At 45.0% G+C, this 23,702-nt stretch overlaps 1 long non-coding RNA gene across 2 annotated transcripts in view; it reads left to right on the top strand.

Moving 5' to 3' along the window:
* Positions 311-23,702, top strand: part of LOC102165540 — a 282,871-nt gene continuing 259,479 nt past the window's right edge. The window contains exon 1 of one of the 2 annotated variants that reach the window (XR_002342823.1): positions 311-642. This is a non-coding gene — a long non-coding RNA (uncharacterized LOC102165540). The remainder of the gene's footprint in view (positions 643-23,702) is intronic. The other variant, XR_001307847.2, reaches the window with a different exon arrangement.

A 23,702-nucleotide genomic window follows, 5' to 3' on the forward strand; every position in this document is an offset into this window, starting at 1 on the left:
TCCGGGCGGGGGCTGCGCTCAGGCGCGGCGGCCGCCGGGGCTGCGGGCGGGCCCTGCGGAGCCGGGGCCGGGGCTGGAGCTGCAGCTAGATCCGCGGCGGCGAGGACGGCGGCGGCGCGGGGGCTGGCGCGGCCGCGGCGCGGGGACCATGCTCCCTTCTGGCTCGCTCCGCTCCGGGTACCGTCTGCTTTAGCTGCGAGGGAGGCGGGCTTCGGCGCGCAGCCAGGGGCGGGCGGAGCCAATCACGGGCGCCCGAGTGGGCGGGGGCGGAGGGTGGGGGAGGCGGGGCGCCCCCGGCCGGGCACCCGGCGCTGCTCCCCGGGCCCGAGGGATCCCCCGCAGCCGCGCGCCCGGCCTGGGGCGGAGTGCTCGCGGGTGTGTCCGTCCGTCCGTCCGCCGCCCCCGCCCCCCTGCGGTGGCTCCCGGCTCGCCCGCCTCGGCGGCCGCGCCCGGCAGATGCACTGTGCGTGGCCCCGGCTACTGGGCCCGGGCCTCCCGGCCCGGTCGGCCCAGGGTTGGGGGACGCGGCTGAAGCGACCTCCCCGTCTGCTCTCAACACCTGAGGAAACTGGCAGAAAAGTTTGAGAACGAAAAGTCCAATCGTCTTTCAGCTTCCGCCCTCCCTATGACACTCCAGCCACGGTAAGGAGCAGGAATTGTCCAAATCTCTGAAGAACTACGGCTAGCCCTGCAAATCCTGACCACCGGCCCTCTCTAGTCTGTCAGGCTCGACTCTTCTCGGTGTACAAGGACTTTCCTGTCCACACTGACCCTCTTGAATCCGCAAGACCTCTCTCTGTTTAGACAGCCCCTCCTCAGTCAGGCCACACCAGCCTTCCATGCCTACATGGACTCCCACTGTCTACACCGACTTTCATAGTTCCATCCCTGCTCCGTCTCCACGCGCTGTCTACGCAGACCCCGACTGCACCCCTGATAGGAAAGGCTTGGCTGGAGGCCGGTGGCAGCCCCAGCGAGGGCTTTTCCGTTATGCCAGAACATTGCATTTCAGCACCCGTCTTCCCGTCCTTGGTAATTCTCGAGATCTGGTTTTTATTCCCCGACCTCTCCCTCCTCCCCCACCGTTTGGTATTGAATTTCTGAGTAAATATATCATTTCCCCCCATCCCCCACCTCCAGCCGGAATGTTAAGACTTGTGGGGCTTCGACCTCTCCCCTCCCCACCTCCACCGGCCGAGGCAGAGCCGCTCAGGCCTGAGGCCTGGGTAGAAACTGGGGAGGGCGTGTGGAAAGGTGGGGAGCTGCCTGCTCTTTGGCTTGAACTGGGAGGAGCCAGCCCGGGGCGGGCTCTGCCAGGCCCCGCCCCCATCGCCAGGGCAGGGGGAGGGCCGGTTGGTAAATCTCTCAGCTCACTCCTGTGATGTCTGAATCCAGGCCTCTGCTCTCCTTGGCTGTAAACTCAGTGCCGGATTGTGTCTACTTTAATATCTTGTGGGAAGGCAGAGTACAGTGTGGCGGCTGATAAATAATAAATAATAATAATCTACTGAGGGTAGCAGGACGACTGTCAGTGCAAGGGAATGAGAACACCGGGGAAATGGCCCGCTGGTGTTGGAGGAACTGCTTTTCCTGAAAAAAAAGAACAAAATCGAATGAAGTTTTGGTGTGGGAAGCCTGGGGGTGAGGAGAGGACAGGGCAAAACACTGCAGAGAGGAATCCATCCTTGAGGGTGGGGTCAGCCAGGAAAAGCGGCAAGTCTTTAAGAGAGGGTGACAGAGGGTGCCTCCAAGGGGAAACAGGTGGAAGGGGAGCAAGAAAGCCCCCACGGTTCCTCCAGCAGCCTGAAGGGGAACAAGAGATGCGGTTTGAATGCTCAGTTCTTCACACGTGTGTGAAAAGTGATGGAAGGTAACGTAAATGGGAGAAAGCAGAAAGGGGTTAAAGGGGAATTCTAAAAAGGACTCAGGTAATGCCTCAAGTGCTGAAGGCCAAGAGGAGAACAAAGGCGCAGGTGAGTCCGTGTTCATTCTTGTCGAAGGAAGCCTTTCTCTGACAGGATCTGCCTGGGTCCACTAACTGTGAGCATGTGGGATCCACCTGGCTACATTCTGGAGCAGGGGCATGTAGGATGGGTTGTGGGCACTATGGACCTGTGACTAAGGGACGGGTTAAGCTCTGGCAGGTTGAGGCACTTGTAATGGCTTACAGATCATTTTGAATGCTTCTCGAATGCAAGAAACAAATATGCACTCCGAGAATCCTTCCTCAGCTACATGCCTAGGTGAAGGTGTAAGGACTCTCCCACTGTCCCTGCAGGCGTTATCAGAGAAGAGGGGCTGTGCTGAGTGTGCATCCGCCCACGTGATGCCAAGGGTGCTGGTTCTGGAGTGTTGCAATGCTCTCAGGGTTGGAGCTTGATAACAGCTCACCAGGGGTGCCAGCTTGTCAGGAGAATGAGAAAAGCTGTGTGAATTGGAATCCTAGTGGGCTTGTGTACCCTTTGTACCCCACCCTTCTTTCATTCCCAGAGCCAGGATGCAAATAAAGATTTCAGGAGTCTGAAGCCTAGATCTTCCCCTGCAGTGGGGCTCTGCCCAGCAAGGAACTGTTGGGTATGGACTTAGGAAGCGTGGTCTCTGATCAAGACATGAACTCCATTTCATCTGGAGCGCTGTCATTCATGTCGTCTGCCCCCGTTCCCCCAGGGTCTCGGTGACATACACTGGATCTGCTTTGTGTTGTGTAAGTGATCTCTCTTTCTACATAGACCTTGCTGGTAGCTGAGGCTCTTCTGGGTTATTCACTGCCCTGCTTTGTGGCATTTGGGATATGCTGCGTGGTTGGCATGAATCTCTTTTCCTGGTAAATGAGATTGGTTTGTTGTTACACATGGGGGCTTCTTCGGCCCTGGTCAGAGATTTTGCCGTGGGATGTTCCCATGTGGTGCAGTGGGTTAGGGATCTGGCGTTGCCACAGCTGTGGCACAGGCTGCAACTGCAGTGTGGGTTCAGTCCCTGGCCCAGGAACTTCCACATGCCCCTGGTGCAGCCAACAAACAAACAAACAAACAAACAAACAAACAAACCCCCAAAAACATTTCTCCCTGAAGCACAAAATCAGCTCTGTGGAGTGTGCTTCAAAGGCCAGTTCTCCCTGTCTTGATAGAGGTGCCCCAGGCTGGGCTCTGGGGTCAGGACTCATGTGTGTGCTCCAAGCTGGGTTGTGAAGGAGTGGACTTGTGATGTGCAGGGAGGTGGGCTAGAATGCTCCGGAACCTGCGGTCCCTGCTCAGAGCATAGACCATAATCTGTGCAGTCCATCAGACAAGGACTTGGTGCTGGAAAGGCCACTACTGTCACCTAGAGAGGCATCAGAGGAAGCCACATTGGGACTGTCTGAAAGTGCCTACTGTGGCTGAGGTGGCCTTCTCTCCTTTTTTGTATGTATGTATGAATGTATGTACTTTGTTTTTTAGGGCTACACCTGTGGCACATGGAGGTTCCCAGGCTAGGGGTCAAATCGGAGCTATAGCTGCCAGCCTACGCCACAGCCATGGCCACAGCAATGGCAGATCTGAGCCGTGTCTGCAACCTACACCACAGCTCATGGCAACGCCAGATCCTTAACCCACTGAGTGAGGCCAGGGATCAAACCCGAAACCTCATGGTTCCTAGTCGGATTCGTTTCCGCTGTGCTACAGTGGGAACTCCCTTTTTTGTGTTTATAATAATGACCACAACAAAGCCATACTTTACTCAATGGCTACAATGTGCCAAGTGTTGTACCAGGTGTTCTACCCACAAGACCTGGTTAATGGTCGTAGCAACCTGTGGAATTAAGGTTATCAGTCCCAAATGCTTAGTCACAGAGAGGGTAGAGGATCTCCTGAAATCACACAGCCAGGAAGTGGCAGAGCTGGAATTGGAGCCTGATTGGTCGGTTCCAAAGCTTTGGTTCTTTTCACCACTCTCAACACACAAAAGCAGTTTCTTTGGTCATTAACCCAGTGCTTTTCCCTTGGAGAAGACACCGTGGTTGCTGATTTTGCCTTTATCAGCAGCCAGCCTTGGACCCAGGATTGGAAATCAGTCTTAGGACACATTCGGCTGATGTAGAAGAGGGAAAAAGCATCTCTTTGATTACTGGATGCACAGGCCACTTGCAAGAGTGGATGTCTCATCAGAAACCCTCAGGTCTGAGAGGACAGCTGTTTCCAGGAGCACAGTGGGTATAAATAGAGCAGGAGCCAGCCTCTCTGCTGGTTGGGTTTTGTGTTTGCTGTTTTGTTTTTCTAACATTATGCTCCACTAAAACCACCCCCTTTGGCATCACAAGCATTAATAAATCCTGCGTAAGTCACTGCCCTTCCAGTGGTTAATCAATCCATAAAAATCTATTTAGCACCTACTGTGTGTCCTGCATTTCAACCCCATGGTGTTGATTAAAGCAGGAAGTAAGAAGTCACAGCTGCTGTATTTTCACTGTGGCCACCCTGCTCTGTGGATGTGTCGCAGAGGCACATGCTAATCATTCAATCAGCCCTTTGCTGAGGCCCTGCCTGTTCAGCCTTGGGCAGGGTGCTCTCACGAGTACAGGGAAGGTACGAGGTGGTTCATCTCTGCTCATTTTTACCCTGCCTGTTCCCCAAAGGGGGCTGAGGCTTCCAAATACAATACCGCAATACCGGAGTCCACCCACCCGCCCGCCCACAGTTTCAGTTCCTTGTGATCAACCTTGGTTTGAAGATATTTAATCAAAAATTCCAGAAATAAACAATTCATAAGTTATCAACTGCACACCGTTCTGAGTAGCATGATGAAATCTCATCCCGCCCTGCCCAAGACTTGAATCCTTCCTTTGTCCACCATGTCCATGCTGTGTATACTACCTGCCCGCTAGTATAGGAGAAAACCCCAGTACCTTCCAGGTTGGGCACTATCTGTGATTTCCTACATCTACTGGGGGTCTTGGGACATATTCTCTGCAGATAAGGTGGGACTCCTGTACTTGGTTCTTGTTCTTGACGAACGTTAAGGTAACAACAGTTGTTACCTCGAAACCTAACTTAGTGCTCATTTGTGGGGAAAAGACGCCAAGTGTTGTAGGGTACGGGGAGAGTCTCAGAACTGGGGCAGGTCAGGATGGCTTCTTGGTGGAGGCAGGTCTCAGACTGGAGCTGGGGAATGAGGAGGTTTCCATGGGAAAGAAGAGCCCAGAGCAGCCAGAGCAGAAGGCAGGGGCCCCGAAGGCAGAGGAGGTGGGATCCTTGGATCGGGGGACTCGTCCTGATAGATTCTGCAGCACGACTTGTTCTTAACAGTCATTTCCTTTGGGTAAAAATGAAAATGTATTTTCACCATCAGTGAACTATTAGAGTCTTAGATTCAGAGTGAAACCAGTTGTATCTTTTTAAGCATTCTCAATGGCGGGGAAGCAGCACCTTTTTTTCAGTACCACTTGTTTGCAGGTGGCAGGGGTGCTAATTAGACAGAGCCACTAGCACTTTTCCTGGATGGTTCCGGCTCCCAAATTGACAAGAAACACTGCTTGGGTGCCTTTGGAGAGCGGATTCTACCCTCCCCATTGATAAAGTGGTTCTTCAAGCATGGTGGTCAAAGGAGTGGGTTTAATAGTTGCTTAGTACATATTTATTGGCGATACATGACCATTGGCTGAATTGTTCACAGTGACCAGAATTCCACTTTAGTCCTTTGATATTTAAAAAATATCAAAGAAGACAGAGTGTAACAGGAAGGCCCAAATGATTGGGAGAACAGTTGTAAGAAACATTTTATTTGAGTGTTAGAGGATTCTTTCCATCATTGAAGCAGGTTTTCACTAGAGGGAAAATTCAGGAGACTTTTTTTTTTTTTTTGTCTTTTTGTCTTTTTCTAGGGCCGTGCTCACAGCATATGGAGGCTCCCAGTCCAGGGGTCCAATCGGAGCTGCAGCTGCCGGCCTACACCACAGCCCCAGCAACGCCAGATCTGAACTGCATCTGCGACCCACACCACAACTCACGGCAACAGTGGATCCTCAGCCCCCTGAGCAAGGCCAGGGATCCGACCCGCAACCTCATGGTTCCCAGTCGGATTCGTTAACCACTGCACCACGACAGGAACCCCTGGAGACTTTTGAGAAAAGGTTGAATCCTCATAATTCTTTGCATACATATTTTTAAGCTGTTTTTAAGAATAAAGATGTTACAGGCTAGCTGGTTCCCTGTTGGATTCCAGAATCCTCGGTTGCCAATATCTTTCATCTCCCTCTGAGATTTCAGTAGAAATTGGGGCCAGGACATGTCGTTAGTGTGGTCATGTTGAAGCCCTGACCCGGGCTAGAAGCAGGAGGATGACCACCCAGGGCAGGTGACGGCCCGGCTTTGACTGTCTCCAGGACAGTGGCTGACCCTTGTGTTCTTTGTCCCCTGCTTGGACGCAGGCTGCTGAGACCATGCACACTCCGCATGCGCTGGGGGACCACCAGGCAGCAGGGGAACCACCGTGCAGAGCCTCTGCCACAAATATTTTCATCAGCCGTCTCACGAACATGGCGAGGTCCAGGGCTCTGTCTCAGGAGTTATTGCTATTTCCATATCCCCAAAGCCGAGGCTGCCTGTTGTGTTCACAAACAAAAGGCAGCCCCTCCTCCAGGGAACAAATTCATTCTTCTCCCCAAAGACAGAGCGGTTGGGAATCAAGCTTCAGGCGCTCTCAGAGTGTGAGATACATTTCATCTTGCAGGGTGAAGGATCTAACGGCCTCAGCTATTTCAGGTCCTTTGGTATATGTGCCCCTGTATTTCATCTTCATGTTCATCCCTCCTAGAATTTGTGGAGCTGTGTGCACTTTCTGTGCAGTGGGTCTGGGAGGAGGAATTTGTGAGGTCATGCCCGCTGGAAACAGGACTGTCAACACATTGGCTCCTGAGGCTCTGTCCCTAAGGAGTCAGAGGCAACAAGGAAGAGAAAAGCAATAGGGCCTGAACTCAAATATTTACTAAGGGTCTTAAAAATAGCCTAAGTCTGTGATAAAAGTCACCATCTAGTCCAGGTGCATCTTGCTATAAGAAAATACAATATATGAAAACTCAGGATGATAAAACCAGAAGGATTTGCTAGTTTCCATTACAAAAGGATGCCTGCGTGAAGGTTTTCCCTTTGATATTTAGTCAGTGGCGGATTTACTAGACATTCTGTTCAGAACCATATTAATTTATTTAATTAATAAATAAATATTAATTTATTTTTATTAATTTAAGGCTGGTTACCTACCTACTTTCAAGATGTCTTGAGCAATTTACAGGCTAAAACATGGTGCCGAAGGAGACATTTAGGAATGAAACAGAACAGACAGAAGCAGAAGGGAGAGGAGGTGGGATTAGAAGCCCTAAGCATTCAAGATGAACGGGTGCAATGGTTAGGATTTCTAAGGGAAAAAAGAGCAAATGTGCCTGATTGCATAAAGGAAGGTGCATTTGTGTCAGGTCAAAAAAGATGTCTTGAATAGAACCTGTTTAAGAAATCAGACCCTGTTATAAATGGAAGAAAGTAGTAGTATTGAGATAAAAGTTTTCTCCTTCAGTCTTTGGAGACCAGTGCTAATCGTGGGAAAAGGTAACACCACAGGTCTTAACCTTTGAAAAATATTTACCAGGAGGTTTCATTTAGAAAAACATTTCAATTCTTTATAGATTTTGACTTATTGATGATTCAGGAAAAGGGTTGCAAGTCAGACACATTTCATTTAGGTGGTTGTGAATTTTCCTAGAAAGCAACAAGTTCGGCATCTTCTAGCTTAGGTCTAAATCCTTGGTAATTTTTGAGAGCTTCGGGTCAATTTCAAAATTTGCCAGAGAGTTATGGCTAATGTAAAATTTCGTTAGAAATAACCAGAACTTAGAATAAGCAGGTTTAGAAAAACCTAGGAGGATTTGGAAAGCGTCAGAACAGTATTTGTAATCTGAGATGTTTATATACTAATCTGCAGACAACTCCTATTAATGAATTTAAGATTTTAAAAGGGTTGCAGGAGTACACACTGTGGCTCAGTGGTTAACAAACCCAACTAGCATCCATGAGGATGTAGGTTCAATCCCTGGCTTCACTCAGTGGATTAAGGATCTGATGTTGCCGTGGGGTGTGGTGCAGGTCACAGATGTGCCTCAGTCCCGACTTGCTGTGGCTGTGGTGCAGGCCAGCGGCTGTAGCTCCGATTCGACCCCTAGCCTGGGAACCTCCATATGCCACGGGTGCCGCCCTAAAAAAAAAGATAAATAAATAAAAAATAAAATATGAACTCATCGTTATAATCAAGGTGGTTTTTCCTGGGAACCAGATTGAAGTGTGGCAGTGGATGTGTATGCGTTGTTTATAAGGAGCAGAGTTGTTAGTTGAGGGTGACAGTATATGAAATAATGATGTGCCAGTGATGAAAATGTCAATAATAGCTGACACTAGTTTAGTACTACATGCCAGACACTGTTGTAAGCCTTGGATTTTCTTAAAAAATTTCCATATATTCCTTACAACAAAGGATGTGAGACTTGATGAATCCTGAGTGTAAAAGTTTTAATGCCGACCTAGAGAAAGAGGGGCAGGTGTTCTCTCATCAGTAAGGAGTTTGATGCAACCCATTGGCTAGAGAGGGGATATGGCTGGCTCTTCCTAGACACAAGTCTCAAAACTGGAATGGAATTTGGATGTCATGTTGTGCCTTTTCACTACCTAAGCATATAACAGGTGCCTCACACTGGTGAGCTCTGGGCACCCCCCGCTGTGATTGTACCACTCAGGCCACTGAAATCTGACCTGGAAGGTTCCTATTGGAATGAGGGAGAACCCAAATGTACTAATTATCTATGGCTGTGTAACAAATTGCCACACACCTTTAGCAGTGTATGCAACATTTCTTATCTCACCCAGTGCCAGAGGGTCAGGAATCCAGGAGCAACATCATTGGGTAGTTCTGGCTCAGGATTTCCCATGAGGTTGTGGTCAGACATCAGCTGGGCCTGCAGATATCTCAGGGCTTCCCCTGGGGCTGGAGGATTTTCTTCCAGGTTCACTTACATGGCTGTGAGCTAGAGGCCCCAGTTCCTTGCCCTGTGTGTCTCTTTAGAGAGCTGCCTCAAGACATGGTAGCTGGCTTCTCCCTAAGCAGCAAGTGACGTGAGCGGGAGGGAGAGAGAGGCCAAGACAAAAGCTGTAATGTCTTTTATAACTTAATTTTGGACAAACAACATAGACAAACAGAGGTTTAACTTGAAAAGGGACATAGGCTGTGAATATGGGAAGTGAGAATGTTGGGAGCCACATAATCATCTTAGATTCTATGGGTAACAGAGTGGGGACAAGTGTGCATGGTAGGATGTATGTACTGGATTTCAGACTTCTCAAGGTCCCCAAGAAATTAGGGGACATTCCATGAGAATCTGAAAGGGAAGCTGGGTCAAGAACTCTTGTTGATAGAATTCTTTATATGTGGTTGCTAATGCTCTTAGAGAGGAGTAGTCAGGTGGCAGTGGGTGTTGATGAAACCAGAGTGACTATGGGAAAGTTACCTTTGAGTGCCGCTGGCAGAAGGGGAGAAGGGGCATATGTATTGTAGAGTTACACACACCTAATTAGGTCTAATTAATTAAGGCAGCAAAAGGGACAGGATAACAACAAAAAACTTTTCTTATTTGACATGAGCAGAAAGTCAAGAGAGGATCTGATTGGTGATTGTGGTAAGATGTCCAATACTATGGATTTCTGTGGAGCAAACTCTTACTGGGTGCCACTGTGTACCAGGTAAAGTGCCAGGTGCTCAGGATACACAGATAACCAAGAAAAGGTTGCTACCCTCGAGGATCTCCCCATCTAATGGGAAGACACACAGGTAAACAAAGGCATGGTCAATACCGAGATGAGATTCAGAACAGGTAGAACAGAGACATTAGAAAGGGCACTGCCAGTGCCAGCTGGGGGCAGCTGGATCAGGGTCAGAAGAGATTACAGTTGAGCTGAGTCCTTTAGGATGTGCAGGATATGGCCAAAAACGATAGGAGGAAGGGCAGGAAGAACAAGAATTGCCAAGCACAGGTTAGGCTGGGGAAGCTGCTAGTGCTTCACATGATTAGAGAAGGATGGAGAATGCAAACGGGGCTAGAGTGGAAAGAGGAGCCTTCCTCTCAAGGGTCTTGAACAAGGCTGTGCACTGGGGATGCACAGGGCAGTGCTGTTCAGAGTGGGGTCCTACAGCAGGATTATGTGGGAGGCGGATTCCTAAGTCTAACCCTACACCCACCTCAGCAGATTGTTCTCCGTAACCATTTTCTCTTCTTCCTGGGCCAGACTGCATCTCCTAGTGTCCTTTGCAGTTGGGCTGCATCTTCTGGCCTCCTTTGCACTTAGACCCTATTGCCTAGTCTCTTTTACAGTTAGCGGCACTCGTATCAATGGAACATGAGTGGAAGTGTTATGTGCCATTTCCAGTCCTGACCCATTAAATTCTGCCCTGCATGCTTTCCATGCTCTTGTCCATGTCGATGCAGGCAAACATAGGGATCTTGGAAGCCACATGTTAAAGATTGCAGGGCAACAAAACCCAGGAAGTCTGGGCCTCTGAAATTATGTTTGGAGAGAGCTACCCGCTGATCTGGAACACCCATTTGCGGACTTCAAGAAAATAAGCAATAAAATTCTATTGCATCTGATCTGTTGTATTATTTGGGGTTTGTTTGTTTTTGCAGCTCTTGCTACCCTAACTGGTAGAGCAGTTGACTCAGCCTCTGAGAGGGGAATTCTCTGGAGAATCTGCATTTTTAATAAGCACCTGAGAGGAGTTTGAGAACCACTGCTGGAGGCGAAGGAACCAGCCACTCATGGGTTTAGGGTAGACCAAGTAAAGTGATGCTATTTGCATTTTAGAATGACACCAAGAAAGCAGAATTTGACCTCCTTTTTTCTTTGCTAAGGAGAACAATCTCCTGACTAAAAAGAAAAAGAAAACGGTGCTAAGAGAAAATTGAGGTTCAAGATGAGTGAAGAGATTATAACAAGCACCAGCCTGCTGTAAATGAGCTCAAGTCTCTTGGCCAGGACAAATTACACCCCAGGGAGAAGAGACAACTCACCATCGAAGCTGTAGAGCCTCTGCTGATTATCTTTAAGAAACATGGAGAGTGGGAAAGAAAATGGAACACTAGAGATGGGAAAATATAGCTTTTATTAGTAGAAAGGGGAACAGATTCTGCACACTGTAAAAGTGGGCATATCCTATTCACCCTCATTAAGCTGATTATTTAAGGCTGATTTGTGAGCATATGAAAAATGGAGAATTCTCTAGAAGCCTGCGTGGCTTCTTTAAGAGCAAGCCACAACAAGGAAACTGTATTCCTTGTTTTGTGAAAGGATTGCTAGATTATTATGTCAGGGAATTGTGTTAGCCATGGTAGAGGCAGACACACCTCAGGTTGGCATTTGTCAGGGAATCGCATGATAAATTTGTGTGCAAGATAAAATAATTTCAACTGCAGACTAATATTTGGGTAATACATACCCAAAGATGCTAATCAATGTCAGTATGAAAGTACATTTCTAGTGAAAGGCCACAGTCTTGGTTCCAGCTGATATTTTTATTGGTAAGGCAGATATAAAATAGTTACATTTCAAGATGACATGTGGAGAATGCATTGGTTAGCATAAACAAGGCCCAAAGAATAGGCTCAAGTATTAAGCTAAAGGTAATGGTGTGAAATGAAACTTACGATAGGATTGAGCATGTGCGTCTGAAGCATCCCCTGCACAAGGCCAGGCAGCAGCTACAGCTACTGAGAAAAACACTGGAAGGTGGCACTAGCTGGTGATGTTGTTCAGCTGCCCAGAGCCCTGAACAGACTCAGAGGTTAGCTGAGCCCTGTAAGCAGTTACCTGAACAGGTGTCAGGAGCAGAAGGGCCCAGGCAGATTTCAGGTCCACCTGAGAATGAAACTCTTTCCAGCCATCTCCCAGCTGCCCAAAACAATGGGCTACTTGGAGACAGGATAGACATGACCAAGTGGAGAGAGAAAAAATTCTTTGTTAGGATTTCAAAGAAGGGGTGAAGCTATCTAATGCGTGCTTGGCCACCAAAAAAAAAAAAAAAAAAATCATTATCAGCTTCATTAGCAGGTACTAGTACTGGGGACCACTGAGTGATAACTTAGTGGGCTCAAAAATCCTGTATGAGTTTCCTTTGGCTGCTGTAACAAATTGCTACAAAGTTAGTGGCATAAAACAATACAGATTTGTTATCTGACACTTCTAGAGGTCAGAAGTCCAAAATCAAGAGTCTACAGGGCTCAGTTCCTTCTAGAAGCCCTAGGGGAAGATCCTTTCTCTTGCCTTTTCTAGCCTCAAGAGGTTGCCTACATTGGCTTGTGGCTCCTTCCTCTATCTTCAAGGTCAGCAGAGTAGTGTCTTCAAATCTGTCTGTCTGTCTTTTCTCTTTCTCCCTGCTTCTCTTATCATAGCTCTTCTGATACTGATCCTCTTACCTCCCTCTTCGAAGGACTCTTGTGATTGTATTGGGTCCATCCAGATAATCTAGATTCATTTCCCCATTGCAAGGTCCTTAGCTTAATCACATCCACCAAGTTCCTTTTGCCATGTGAGGTACCGTATTCACAGGTTTTGGGCGTGGGATGATGACATCTTGCGGAGGGCTGTTATTCAGTCTACTATAAGTCCTTTATTAATTGTCTCTGTATTTAATTTAATCCCTCACTCTCTTGAAGAGCTGGGCATCATTTCCACTTAATAAATGGGGAACTGGAGCCGTGGAAAAATTAAGTAACGCACTGTACCACCATGAAGCAGTGAGGCTGGGCTTCAAACTGGGTTCTGAGTCTAAGAGCTGGGACTCCACCACTCTGATGCTGTACGGCTCGTGTTATTCTTCTTCCTAGAGCCCATAATTCTAAGCACTAATAATCGCTTTTCTTTAATGGCGTTAATTTAGCAGTGACATTATTGTAGCTTGTTTTTCTAAAATGTCATGTAAGGCAGACATTACTGGCTACCTAGGAAATTTAAGTGGCCTCCCGTGCTAGCTCTTTAGCATCCTCAGCTCACAGCTTTTACCCCCCTCCTGGATTTTGTCACCTTGGGCCGTCTCAGCTACAGGAGTTTGGAAGAGTGTAATTTGCTGAATTCAGATCTGACAGTCTTTGTCGACTAAAGGTTACACAGCTGTAAAAGTTTGTTTGTAACCCAAAGTAACAGAATTGTCAGGTAGAGTGTAAAGCGATTCCAGAGACGCAGGTTAAAAACCTCATGATTCCGTGCGACAACAGGAGCAGCCTGGTGATGACGGCATTTAGGCTCCCAGGGCAGGAATAAAGGTGGAGGCTTCCGCCTGAAGACCATCTCCCTGAACCTGGAGTTCAGGCCCTGCTGAGGTGGGCAGTGGAGGAGTCTCCTGCCCAAGCCCTCTGTGCTGGAACAATTCCTCCAGCATCTGTAAAGCTGAGTGAGAGACAAACCAGTGCCCCATTTTACGGATGGGGACCATGAGGCTCAGAGCTATGTTCAGGGTCACATAACCAACTCACAGCAGAGACTGGGTCCAAGGTCAAGGGCCCTGGCTTCTAGTCCCGGCTCCGCCCCGAGGTGCTGCTCTGGGACAATGAGTGTGACCATGAACCCATCATGTCTTTTCTCTGGTCATCCTTCCTGTGTGCTCCACCTTGACCATCAGTATGTCAGCGCCGTCCACTCTCCATCTGCAGCCCAGTTCTCATCATGCTTAGCTGTGCAGGCCTGGGCTCTGGGTCACGCTGAGCTGGATGTGGGTTGTGCACAGCCTTGCTGGAGAAAGGCCTGGGGGACACGGTGGCGGGGGGGCGGGGGGGATTCACCAGGATGTATATGCAGCAAAAAATTCCATAGCATGCAGGAGGGACTTGGCTGGGGGTGGAGGCTGTGATCTGTGACACTGAGTGGCTGGATGGCGGGAGTGGAGGAGAAAGGCCTTGAGTCCACCGGCTTCAGCTCCTGTTCAATGGCTGGGACCCACCTCACCCCACTGGCAGGTGGTTTCTAGATGGTTCACACATCAGTGCCGTGAAAGCTTTCATCAAGCCCATGTTATAAGATTTGTGTTGAGGAACACCTGAGAGTCTAGAAGGGTAGGAAGCTAACGTTTGAGCACCTTGTTTGTGGCAAGTACTCAGCTAGAAAAGACAGAAACTGCCCTTACTGAGCACCTATTTTGTGCTAGGCACTAGGGGTTTTCATGGACTCTGAGTGCAAGGAGGAATACAACACTATCCCTGCCCAGCATTTACTAGACAACATAAGGACTGAACAAGGTGGTAATTAATGAAGGTAAAAGGAAATAGCAGGAGTGGCAATGAGGACGTGCTGAGTTGACAGTACCTGGGGTCTGTTGTCTCGCCAGAACTATGGTGTTAAGGCATGAGGGGTGCTGCTTTTAGAACATTTCCCAATAGGGGGCCTGATTTCCTAAAAATCACATTCCACCGCTAACTTGCGTTTATTGTTCAGTTTGTGGTCCACTAGGACTCTTGGATCTTCTTTTCCCCATGCTTGCATCTCGCTTTTGTGTAAACACCTTTCCCTGGAATGCTCCCTTCTCAACACAGCCTTTCTGTGAGATCGAGGAAACAAATAATTTTTAAAAATTTTTTAATATTAAAGTATAGTTGACTTACAATGTGCCAATTTCTGCTGTACAGCAAAGTGATCCAGTCATGCATATATACACAGTGTTTTTTTCTATCATTCCCCCATCGTGGTCTATCCCCAACGTTTGGACACAGTTCCCTGTGCAGGACCTCATGACTTACCCATTCTAAATGTACTAGTTTGCATCTACCCACCCCAGACTCCCAGTTTAATCCCTCTCCCTCCCCCTCCCCCTTGGCAACCACAAGTCTGTTCTCTTGTCTGTGAGTCTGTTTCTGCTCTGTAGATCGGTTCATTTGTACCATATTTTAGATTCCATGTAAGGGTAATATCATATGGTATTTGTCTGAGAAAATACTTTTAAAAATGTTCAATTAATTTGTTTTCTGTTTTTTTTTCAAAACAGCTTTGTTGAGTTATAATTTACAGACCAAAACATTTACCCATGTTAAGTGTGCAATTTTAGTAAATTTACAAAGATGTGCAAGCATCACCACAACCAATTTTAGAATGTTTCCCTCACCAGAGGGAATAATCTAAGGGCACAATGCAAGAAATATGGGTTTATTCAACCTACTTGAACATGCATTTCTGAAATTATTGTGTGTAAAATCTGTCAGCAAATTTTGAGTTACTTCACAGTATACTTTTACAAAAAAAAAAAAAAAAAGGCAAAATGAAGTGGAAGGAAGAATCCCTGTGCTTTAAATCTTAAGAAACCGTTATCCATTTTGCAGATCACTTCATTAATAAACAGGTTATTATAAAAGTAATTATTGTAGAGATGGCAACTGCCATTAGCTAGTACTGTGTTGTTGTCTACTGGGAGTTTTGAAAAGCCTTTTTAATTTGCTCCTCAAAAATCGCTTACACCCACAAAACCGCTTCAGTCAACGAAATAAATCTAGGTATGGGCAAACCTTAGTACAGCAAAACCAGCTTTACCTTTTTACCTTTCCAATTTGTTTCTTTCTTCTCCAGAACGCCATGATTTGTGAAGGGGTTTGTCTAGTGAGTCCCACCCCTTTGCAAAAGTGGCTACTCTCTGGCAAGAAAGGAACCACTCAGTATCCAACCCTTCAAGTGTGAAGGTATGTGGACAAATGGATGCTTGAATGGTTTCTAAATACCCATCTGAGAACAGCCAATAGTCAGAAAGTTAAGATGCTGCTACTGGCTCCTCTGTTGGGTGCGCCATTGCCGGCGGAGCTGGTCCCTCTAATAGGGCTTATTGGTGGGGTCAGAGCCCCTCCTTCTTATCTCACATGCCATCCTCCTTATATGTAGATCCATCAAATATAGAGAATTGTTTATTCCCAAGCAGGAAGGGAATCATTCTTCCAAAAAAGGTATAGGAAAAGCATGATGCTCTCAAGTTCTATTGGTAGGAATATAAAGGGGTTATGTATTATCTTGCTATCTTACTACTTATGAGAAAGAGACACGTGCCCAGAAACAAACTTGCATCAGAGACTTATTTAGTATTTATTCGTAAGTTAAAAACATTAAGTTGGAGTTCCCGTCATGGCTCAGTGGTTAACGAATCTGACTAGGAACCACGAGGTTGCAGGTTCGATTCCTGGCCTTGCTCAGTGGGTTGAGGATCTGGCGTTGCCGTGAGCTGTGGTGTAGGTGGCTACAGCTTCAATTAGACCCCTAGCCTGGGAACCTCCATAAGCCTCGGGAGCAGCCCTAGAAAAGGCAAAAAGACAAAAGAAAAAAAAAAATTAAGTTGTCATACATTCAGAGAAGTGCATGGTCTGAAGAATCCTGATAAGTTTTTACATAGTGAGCATAGTCTGAGAATATCGCCCGCACTCCCAAAGCCTCCTGTATGCTGCTCCCATTCCTTATCTCCACAAAGTAATCAAAAGCTGTCTTTGATGCTGTATGAATGGAATCATGCAGTATGTATTTTTTTGTATCTGAATTTCTCCACTCAGCGTTAGTGTCTGTGACATCCATCCATGTTGCTGCCTTCAGCAGGGTTCAGCTTTCACATTGTCATAGATAGTGCTCCATTGTATGGCTGTCCCATGATGTGGTTAGCTTTCCTACTGCTGATGGACATTTGAGTAGCTTCTCTATCTTTAGTCTCTTAGGAGTAGTTCTTTATGAACATGCCTTACACATCGTTCCATCGCCTTTGGTAGGCGTTTCTATTGGAGTAAAATTGCTGGGTCATGGGAATGCAGGGTTCAGCTTTAGCAGATAGGATAATTAAGACTTTCTAATTCTTCTTGTGTCAACATTTTCAGGTTGTAATTTTTTTTAAAAAGAGAATTTGTTTATTTAGTCTGAATTGTGAAATGTATTGTCATAACATCTTTTCATTGCCCTTTTGATGTTTGTATGAATTCTAGTGATGGTGCTGTTTTAAAAAGATCACTGATATTAGTGGTTTGTTCCTTCTTTTTTCTTGAGCCGTCTTTATAGGGATTTGTAAATTTTATTAGTCTTTTCAAAGAACCAGTTTTTGGTTTAGTTGACATCTATTCTATAGTTTTTCTTTTTCATTTTTCTAATATTTTTATTATTTATTTCCTTTGCTTTAAATTTGACGTTCTTTTCTAATACCTTGAGGTAGTCATTAGGTCACTGGTTTTCTCTTTTTCTTTTTTTTTTTTCTAAAATATACATTTTAGGGTTTCAATTTTTTCCCTCTGAAGCCTAGTTTAAGCTCTGTGCTACAAGTTTTTATTTTTTTTATTTTAATTAATTAATTAATTAATTAATTTTTTGTCTTTTTGCCATTTCTTGGGCCGCTCCCGCGGCATATGGAGGTTCCCAGGCTAGGGGTCCTATTGGAGCTGTAGCCACCGGCCTACGCCAGAGCCACAGCAACGTGGGATCCGAGCCGCGTCTGCAACCTACACCACAGCTCACGGCAACGCCGGATCGTTAACCCACTGAGCAAGGCCAGGGACCGAACCCGCAACCTCATGGTTCTTAGTCGGATTCATTAACCACTGCGCCACGACGGGAACTCCAGCTACAAGTTTTTAACACATTGGTTTTCATTATTATGCAGTTGAGAATATTTTCTAATTTCCATACAGATTTCTAATTTCTGATTTTTTAAATTACAGGTTATTTAGAAGTGTTACTTTGTAATTTTCAAACATTTGAGTATTTTGAAAGTATTTCATATCGATTTCTAGGATTTTTCCACTCCACTCTTGTAAGAGGACATACTATGTTTAATTACAACCCTTTGCACTTTATTGAAATCTGCTGTGTGACTCAGATTTTTTATTTTGTTAAATGTCCCACGTGCACTTGAAAACAATGTAATCTTGCTGTTGTTGGGTTCAGTGTTCTGTGTATGCCAACATGGTCAGGTTTGTTTACCATGTTGTTCAAGTTGTCTTTATCTTTACTGATTTATTGTCTGCTTTATCAGTTGTTGAAAGATGTATTTGAAATTTTCATCTGTAATACTAGGTTTATTTGTTTTTCCTTTTAGTTCTGTCAGTTTCTGCTTTGCATGTTTTAGGTTTTGTTTTTAGGTGCATACAAATTTCAGATGACTAAATATTTCTGCTGAATTGAATTTTTGCTATTGTGAAATGCTCCACTTTATCTCTGGGAATACTTATAACCTTAAGTCTTGCTTTGTTTGATATCAGTATGGCCAAGCCAGTAATTTTTTGGGTATCATTTCAGGACATATTGTTTTATTCTCTTTTATGTTTTATAACCTTTATATGCCTTTTGTAAGCAGCATAGTTGGGTCTTGTGGTTTTGCATTGTTTTTCTAGTCTGACAGTATTTTAATTTTCATTAGATTTTGGAGTCCACTTACACTGAGCACATTTCTGGGATTTTTTTGGTGTTAATCTATCCTCCTATAATTTAGTTTGTATTTGGTCTACCTGATTTTTGTTTTCTTTTTCTCGTCTTTATTTTAACAAAGTGCTTTTTTATCGTATTTTCTCCATTGGATTATAGTTATAAATTCTTTTAGTGTTTGTTTAGTGTTACCCTAGAGCAGGTACTGGCATACTTTTTCTGTAAAAGGAAATATTTGAGATGTTGAGGGTCCCCTATAGTCTCTGACTCTCTTCCCCTCTCCTTCCTCCCCTCCCCGCCTCCTTCTCCTCCTCCTTCAACTATTCTTTAAAAAATGCAAAGCCATATGGTATTTGTCTTTATCTTACTTACTTAATTTAGTATAATAATTTCTAGATCCATCCATGTTGCTGCAAATGGCATTATTTCGTGCTTTGTATGGCTGAGTAATATTTCATTATATATCATACGAGATCACTAATATGTATTGTCTAGTAGAAATGATACAATAAAACTTAGAAACAGACTCAAATATTTTGAAACCAAACTTATGTTTACCAAAGGGGAAATGTGGAGGGGGAAGGGATCAATTAGAAGGTTGGGATTGATGTGTATACACTACTATGTATAAAATAAATGAATAACAAGGACCTACCCTAGAGCACAGAGGAATTTACTCAATATTGTGTTATTACCTATATGGGAAAATAATCTGGAAAGGAATGGAGATGTATGTGTATATCTATATCTATCTATCTGATTTACTTTTCTGTAACTTGAAATTAACACAACTTTGTAAGTCAAGTATATTCTAGTAAAATTAGGAAAAAAAAAAGCAAAACCGTTCTTAGCTTCTAAGCTACATAGAATAAGCTGTGGGATGGTTTGCTGAACTCTGCTAGAGATTTACCATGTTCCTTAATTTTAAGGGAATTTCTACTGGATATAGGATTATAGATTAGGAGTCCTCCCTGCCCCTCTGCATTTTAGCTTTGTCATTCTCTTGTCTCCTAGCTTCTATTGTTTGTTGAGGAGGCCTTATTGCTGCTTCTAATGTATCCTTTTTCTTCCTCTGCCTATTTTAAGATTTTTCTTTTTGTCTTTTGCTTTCTGAAGCTTTACTAGGATCTTCCTTTGTGTAGTATTCCTTGTTTTATTTATTTGATTTTATTAGAGTTCCTTGAATCTGTGTATTGATGTCATTCTTGGTCTTTATTTCTTCAAATACTGATTCTTCCCTATTTCCTCTCCTCTCTCTGGGATTCGAATTCCATAGTGGTTCTTTTCACTGTGTCTCTTATTTTTTTTCTTTTTAAAAATTCTCTCCATCTCTCTTTGTGTGTGTATGTATGTGTCTATGTATGAGTTTAATCTTTTCTTTCCTGCTTCAATTTGGTTATTTTTCTATGGACTTATTTTCCAATTTACTAATTCCTTTTTCTTCTGTGTCTAATCTGCTATTAAACCTATCTATAACCTATTCATTGAATCCTTAATTTTTGCTATCATATTTTTTGGTTCTAGAATTTCTCCTTGTTTCTTTTAAAATAGATTTCAGTTTTAAATCTTTTCATGTATTTGTTTGAACATATGAACCCTAGGTTGTTAAAGTCTTTGATAATTACAGTATCTTGGTCACCTTAATGTATCTTTCTAAAGTCTTAGGCTTTTAAAAATTGGTCTATTTCGTGTTTCCTGGATTGCTGGGTAATTTTGAGTAAACGCTGGCTATTGTGAATGAAAAATTGTCAAGGCCCTGGATGATGTTACCTTCCTTTAGAGAGGATTTTTTTTCCCCATGAGTAGACAGTTGAAGAGTGGGCAAATCACCTTGATCTTATTAGAAACTGAGAAATTTTGAGACTGGATTTTGAGCTTTGTGAGGGCTAGTCTCTATCTTTTCTCCTAGTGTATAATCCTTTAGCTATCTCAATGAAAATCTATGTTATTTACCAAAAGCTCTCCTCCTTGTTGGGCCCCAAACTTCAATATTTTTTGTCTCTAGAACTTTGAGATTGCTCACACTCTGATGGGTTTCTCAGCATTTTAGAAGCTGTTTACTCCTTAGTTTCTTGGCCTCTTGCCTATCACGTGGAAACTTAGGAATGAGAAAATTCCATAAGGGGAATTCAAATTTGGAATGCCCAACTTATTTCTATAGGGCCCTTTGCTCCCAGATCTGCAGTTCCCTAAGTTCTGGCTTCTTTGGTAGCTTTGGATTCCAATTTGTGTTTTCTCAGTCTAGCAGGGCCAATGAGGTTCTAGGCTTATATGACTTCTCTGTCTCAGTGATGCCCCTTGGGAACTGGCAAATGCCCTGAAGTGAAAACATGAGGGGCATTTAGGGTTTACTTACTGCATTTCCCTTTTCTCCAGAATCTTGGCCCCTAAAGTCCTGGCTGCTTTTGTTACTCTCCTATGACTCCAAACAGCTGTTTTCTGCAATATATTTAGCTTTTATAGTTGCTCTCAGCAGGATGGTTAACCTGATACAAGCTACTCTGTCAAAGACAGAAGCCAACATCTCCAGATATTTATTTTTGAAAGTGGTTTCCAGGACATGTCCTCAGGCCATTGCACATTTAGCTCTATCTCCTGTATTTCTTTGAGGCTTCCCCAACTGAGGGCTGGCAAGGTCTTTTGGCATCTTCAACAGCATTGATAATAAATTATTAAGCTCTGTTTAATATAGTTTCTAAATATTAACTATTTTGTAAGTATTTTGAAATTGATATTAATGTGCCAAGCATGATCTTTCTCAATCATATCACTCAGTTTACTACAATACCGATTCTTTATGAAATAAAGTTTTCCATCTTTCACTTCATATTGTGAGGCATTCCATTTCAAACTGCACACACACACCCCCACCCACCATGCCTCTTTCCACCCTTCTGGGAACCCTGACCTGAGCTGATACTGAATCTACTGTTACATTGCTATGTGGCCATGGGCAAGCCTTTCAACCCTTGGCCCTCAGTTTCTTCATTTGGAATATGAAGCAGGGGTGAGGATTGGATAGGACCAGGCAAGCTCACAGGATCCTTCCAGCTCTGATGGTCAATCTGCCTTCTATCCCTTGGTTTGGAAAATCCTTGGTAGAACAATCAGACACTTAGACTGAGGGGTGGATCTCACTCAGACTGCAGAGCTCACTTCCTAAGTCAGCCAGTATCTTGGCTCTGGGCCAGTCCTCTCTGGAGCATGGGGGATGAATGGACTGGTCTGGGGCTGTGTTCTTGGACAGGTAGGTGCCCTGGGCAGTGGGCCTTCCCAGGAGCTGCACCCCAGTGTGATCAGAAGAATGAGAGAAACCTCTTACACCACTCCCAGTCTCCCAGACCTGCATCAGTCAGCTATTGCAGCCAGGAATTTCAAATCTACAGGTGCTTGCCTCTCAGGCTTGTTCAAAATGTGTCCCTTCTCTTCTTTCTGAATATGCTGTCTTGGAAGAAATGTCTGGAAAAATCAGACCCATTCTTTGCCCAGTAGTAGCTTTAAAATCTTCACTTTAGAATCAGTCCTGAACTGCATCTGAGCCTGTCCTCCCTTCCCCCGCTCAGCTCTGGGTCATGGGACGCAATGCTGGCTGCTCCTCCAGGCTTCCCTGTCAGCAGGCTCTTGGCTGAGTTTGACCAATGAGAAGCACTGGAAGGAAACTTAGGGCAAGAAGAAGGAAGAAGCCAGCATATTTCTCTCTCTTTCTCTTTGCCTTGGGTTGATTAAGTCCTTGGCAGAGGCTGCAAATTCCATGGCTCCAGCTCCTTGTGGACGGGCTTGCTGTGGTTTTCTGTGTCTACTGTTACCCGCTCAGGTAACCCTGTGGCTTTTCTTTATCTCTCCAGCCGAAGAGTGGCCAAAGTTTCTTGCTGCATTCATCTCAAGGGTCCCCTACCATCCCCTGTTGTTTTCCCAGCCTCTTTTCTCACATGCAGTACCAATAGGTGTTATTAAATCCCCTGTGTGTGAATACTTGGAGGGCTTACAACTTTCCTGTTTAGATCCCAATTAATTGAGTTGCTAAAAACTGTACTTCAAGCATCTTTTTCTTTCCTATAGATCTAATTTAAGCACCATTGAAACACATTTGTTTCCATTTCCTTTATCACCTCCTAAAGTAGACAGAATTCATTCATTCATTCAATAAATATTTAGTGAGACACTACTCGATACCCTAGCCGAGGACACAGCAGTGAACAAAAGAGGCACAGTCTGTAGCTTTGCAGCACTCAAAGCTTTGTGGGCAAGGCAGCCCCAAATCTTTAGGATAGAGTGTGTTGAGAATGAGACACTGTTATAACATGCAGACTAGGAGACGGTCAGGGCTGGGCTCAGACCTCAGCCCTGCCACTTACTCTAGGCTTTATGAAGTGGGTAAGGGACTTTGCCTCCCTATATCTCAGTTTCCTCCTTTTTAAAAGAACCCTCAAGAGTTCCTATTGTGGCTCAGCAGGTTAAGGCATTGGCATTAAGGATCCAGCCTTGGCATTAAGGATCCAGCCTTGCCATAGCTGTGGAGTAGGTTATAGACATGGCTCAGATCTAGCATTGGTGGGCTGTGGTGTAGGCCGGCAGCTGCAGCTCCAGTTCGATCCCTAGCCTGGGAACTTCCATATGCTGTACATGTGGCTGTAAAAACAACAAAAAGAGCACTCAGTTAACAACCACTTGACATGTTCAGTGAGGATGCTGATGCTACTAACTTCATAGGATTGTTCATGAATAAATGAGTTGCTATTAGAGAAGGAGACAGATGCCTAGGAAACAAAGTCACATCAAAGGTTTATTTATTTATTTATTTGCTAATTATTTTTTTTCTTTTTAGGGCCATACCTGTGGCATATGGAAGTTCCCAGGCTAGGGGTTGAATCAAAGCTGCAGCTGCCAGCCTATACCACAGTCATAGCAACACCAGATCGTGACCGCATCTGCAACCTACTCCACAGCTTGCAGCAATGCCAGATCTTTAACCCGCTAAGTGAGGCAAGGGATTGAACCCACATCCTCACAGACACTGGTTAGGTTCTTAACCCATTGAGCCACAACAGGAACTCCAAAAGTTTTATTTTTAAAAGCAGCTTCTTTGGAGGAGTTCCTCTGTGACCTAGTGGTTAAAGATTTCGTGTTGTCACTGCTATAGCTCTGGTTCCACCCCTGGCGTGGGAACATCTGCATGCTGTAGGTGCAGCCAAAAGAAGAAAGAAAGAAAGAAGGAAAGAAAGCAGTTTCCAGGGAGCACACACTCAGCTGTGCTGAGAGTCAGGTCAGAAAGGCGAG

The sequence above is a fragment of the Sus scrofa genome, chromosome 3 (assembly GCF_000003025.6).
Source record: "Sus scrofa isolate TJ Tabasco breed Duroc chromosome 3, Sscrofa11.1, whole genome shotgun sequence".
Classification (NCBI taxonomy): domain Eukaryota; kingdom Metazoa; phylum Chordata; class Mammalia; order Artiodactyla; family Suidae; genus Sus; species Sus scrofa.